The sequence below is a fragment of the Chiloscyllium plagiosum genome, chromosome 15 (genome assembly GCF_004010195.1).
Source record: "Chiloscyllium plagiosum isolate BGI_BamShark_2017 chromosome 15, ASM401019v2, whole genome shotgun sequence".
Taxonomy (NCBI): domain Eukaryota; kingdom Metazoa; phylum Chordata; class Chondrichthyes; order Orectolobiformes; family Hemiscylliidae; genus Chiloscyllium; species Chiloscyllium plagiosum.
In genome coordinates, this window is record NC_057724.1 from 76,238,733 (window position 1) to 76,243,397 (window position 4,665).

Here is a 4,665-nt window from a genome sequence, read left to right on the forward strand (position 1 = left end):
AAATCATGAGGGGCATGGATAGGATAAATAGACAAAGTCTTTTCCCTGGGGTTGGGGAGTCCAGAACTAGAGGACATAGGTTTAGGATGAAAGGGGAAAGATATAAAAGCGACCCAAGGGACAATATTTTCACGCAGAGGGTGGTACATGTATGGAATGAGCTGCCAGAGGAAGTGGTGGAGGCTGGTACAATTGCAACATTTAAGAGGCATTTGGATGGGTACATGAATAGGTAGAGTTTGGAGGGATATGGGCCAGAGGCTGGCTGGTGGGACTAGATTGGGTTGGGATATCTGGTCGGCATGGACATGTTGGACTGAATGGTCTATTTTAAGCTGTACATCTCTATGACCCTTTGACTAAAGGTGAGGCAGGTTCCTTTCAAGTGTAAAATGTCATGAAGTAATGTAACATGCACCCAATGGTGCTAGCTTGTCAGGTCTGAAACCCACGCCTCAACATAACAGGCATGAATATTGAAAGAAAACTTGAGTATTGCTGAAAAAAAGACACAATTTGTCAAGGTTTTGGTTTTGCACCCATCAGGATAATTTGCAAGAATACCAAACAAAGAGGAAAATCAACTTTTCTATTGCAAGAGAGGAGAGTACTTCTTGGTTGGCAAGTAGACTTTGATGGGAAGAGGCATTGTCATGGAGATTTCATTAACTAACGTTGGCTGTAAGATAACAGCCAGGCTCTGATTAAATTTTAAACTCGACAAGTTGATTCTATTTGGCCATTGCCCAGAGATATACACTAAAGAATGGTTGAGTTGTAGCTGTTTTATTTAAATTCAGGAATGGGATGTGTCACTAGCTGCACCAGTATTTATTGCCCATTGCTGGATACCCGTGAGAAGGCGGTGGTGAGCTGGTCTCTTGAACTGCTGCAGTCCACCTGCTGTGGATTTACCCACAATGTCCTTCGGGAGGGAATTCCAGGATTTTGACCCAGCGATAGTAAAGGAACGATGCTCTAATTCTAAGTCAGGATATTAAGTGGCATTTTAGAATACTTACAGTGCGGAAGCAGGCCGTTCAACCCATTGAGTCCACGTTGCCCCTCTGAAGAGCATTCCATCCAGACCTAACTCCCTATCCCAAACTTTTAAACCTGTATTTCCCATGGCCAATCCACCTAACCTGCATATCTTTGGATTGTGGCAGGTAACCGGAGCACCTGGATGAAATCAATGCAGACGCAGGGAGAGTGTGCAAACTCCATACAGACAGTTGGTCGGAAAGTTGAATCGAACTTGGGTGCCTGGCACTGTGAGGCATCAATGCTAACCACTGCGGCATTGCGCCATCCGCATATGGAGAGGAACTTGAAAGTGATGCTGTTTCCATGTATTTTCTGCCCTTATCCTTCTAGATAGAAGTGGTCGTGAGTTTGGAAGGTGCTGTCTGAGGACCTTTGGTGAATTCTTGCCGTGCATCTTGTGAATAGCTTGCACCAGTACTACTAAGTGTCAATGGTGGATGTGATGCCAATCAAGGGGGTTTCTTTGCCCTGGACTTTGTCAAGCTTCTTGAGTGTTGTTAGACCTGCACCTATCCAGGCAATCAGGGAGTATTCCATCACCCTCCTAACTTGTGTCTTGTAGATTTTGGACGGGCTTTGGGGAGTCTGGAGGTGAGTTACTCACTGTAGTATTCCAAGCTGCTGACCCGTTGTTGTAGCCATTGTGTTTATGTGGTGAGCCCAGTTGAGTTTCTGGTTAATAGTAACCTCAGGATATTGATAGTGGGAGATTCAGTGATGGTAACACCATTGAATGTCAAGGGGCAGTGGTTAGATTGTGTCTTCTTGGAGATAGTCATAGTCTGGCATTTGGTGGCACAAATGTTACTTGCTACTTGTCAGTCCAGTCCTGGATATTGTCCAGAATTTGTTGCATTTGATCATGGACTGCTTCAGTATCTGAGGAGTTGTGAATGGTGCTGAACATTGTGCAGTCATCAGTGAAAATCCCCATTAATCACCTTATGGAACCAGAGTGTCATAGAGTCAGAGAGTCAGACAGCACAGAAACAGACTCTTCAATCCAACTAGTCTATGCCGACCAAGTTTTCTAACTAAACTAGTCCCATTTGCCTGTGTTTGGTCCATATCCCTCTAAACCTTTCCAATTAATGTACTTGTCCAAATGTCTTGCAAATTTTGTAATAGTACCTATCTACCACTTCCTCTGGCAGTTCATTCCATATGCAAACCACCGTCTATGTGAAAAAAGGTGCCCCTTAGGTCCGTTTTATATCTTTCTCCTCTCACCTTAAAAATTTGCCTGCTAGTTTTTAACTCCCATACGCTAGGGAAAAGATCTTTGTGATTCACCTTGTCGATGCCCCCCATCATTTTTTAAATCTCAACAAGGTCACCCTTCAACCTCCAACAGTCCAGTGAAACCAAGCCCAGCCTATCTAATCTCTCCTTCTAACTCAAACCCTCTAGTCCCAACAATATCCTTGAAAATCCTTTCTGAACCCTCTCAAAGTTAATAATATCCTTCCTATAGCAGGCTGACAAAAACCCTTCCACAAACTCAACATGACATCCAAAGTCCTATACTCAGTGGTCTAGCAATGAAGACAAACAGGCTAAATGTCTTCTTAATTATCCTGTCTCGCTGGAGATGCAACTTTCAAAGAACTATGTATCTGAACCCCGAGGTCTCTGTGTTTGACAACACTAGACAGGGCCTTGCAATTAATTGTATAAGCCCTGTCCTTGTTTGCATTACCAAGATACAATATCTCATATTTATCCAAATTAAACTCCATTTGAATATTGAATATCCTTTATTGTCACTTGTACTCCATTACAGAAGTACAGGAGTACTTTGAAAAGTTTTTACAATGGCTGCCTTTAATAGTGACAACTTAGGTACAAGTACCTACATACAAACTGAACAGATTAAAAAACTGGTGCTGTTATACAAAACATGATTAACACGAAAGCAATAGCTTTACTTACAGTGTCTGAGAATGTGTTAGAAATGAGGTAGTTACAACACTGCGGAAAGGGGTTCTCACTACAGTCCAGTAAGAATTCCAAACAGCAGCAGCTTTGCATGAGGCACCTGACCCCAGTCCTCCAACTGTCCCACATCATGGCAGCTTCCAGCCTGCTCCTTATCAGCACTCAGCAGCAACAAGCTAACTCTCACTGTAACAGGTTTCTCTTCACCTCATGTCGTTCCAGGACTGGGGATTCGCCTGCTGCCATCACTCTGGGACTCTGGATTTTCCTGCTGCTGTCGTACTGGGACACAGCCCGGACTGTGCTCACTCTGCTGTCGCTCTGGGACACAGCCCGGACTGTGCTCACTCTACTGTCGCTCTGAGACACAGCCCAGACTGTGCTCACTCTGCAGTCACTCTGGGACACAGCCCGGACTGTGCTCACTCTACTGTCGCTCTGGGACACAGCCCGGACTGTGCTCACTTTACTGTCACTCTGGGACACGGCTTGGCCTGTGCTCTCTCTGCTGTCGTTCTGTGACACGGCTTGGCCTGTGCTCACTCTGCTGTCGCTCTGGGACACAGCCCGGACTGTGCTCACTTTACTGTCACTCTGGGACACAGCCCGGACTGTGCTCACTCTACTGTCACTCTGGGACACAGCCCGGACTGTGCTCACTCTACTGTCACTCTGGGACACGGCTTGGCCTGTGCTCTCTCTGCTGTCGCTCTGTGACACGGCTTGGCCTGTGCTCACTCTGCTGTCGCTCTGAGACACAGCTCATCCAGTGCTCACTCTGCTGTCGCTCTGTGACACGGCTTGGCCTGTGCTCACTCTGCTGTCGCTCTGAGACACAGCTCATCCAGTGCTCACTCTGCTGTCGCTCTGGGACACGGCTTGGCCTGTGCTTTCTCTGCTGTTGCTCTACGACACAGCCCGGCCTGTCTTCACTCTGCTGTCGCTCTGAGATACAGCCCGGCCTGTGCTTACTCTGCTGTCGCTCTGGGACACAGCTCATCCAGTGCTCACTCTGCTGTCGCTCTGGGACATGGCTTGGCCTGTGCTCACTCTGCTGTCGCTCTGGGACACAGCCCGGACTGTGCTCACTCTACTGTCACTCTGGGACACAGCCCAGACTGTGCTCGCTCTACTGTCACTCTGGGACACAGCCCAGACTGTGCTCACTCTACTGTCACTCTGGGACACAGCCCGATCTGTGCTCACTCTACTGTCGCTCTGAGACACAGCTCATCCAGTGCTCACTCTGCTGTCGCTCTGGGACACGGCTTGGCCTGTGCTCACTCTGCTGTTGCTCTGGGACACAGCCCGTCCTGTGCTTTCTCTGCTGTCGCTCTGGGACACAGCCTGGCCTGTCTTCACTCTGCTGTCACTCTGAGTAGGTTTTTTCCCCTATAAAAGCGTGCAGGAGAGGAACCCGAGGCACTACAGAGGTAGTGCCTCCCACCTGCCCTCCTCCTCTAACCTAATAATAAGACCCGTTGTGGTAAGTAGGTAAGTGCTGCATTTTGCTTGTTCTATTCTTGGACCTAGTTTTTTTTTAAAAGGTTACTTTTAGAGGGATAGCAGTGAAGGCAGTGCAATGTTCCTCTTGCAACATATTTGAGGTGAGAGGTGCCATGGTCGTCCCTGCTGATTACACTTGCAGGAAGTGCACCCATCTCCAACTCCTCCAAGACC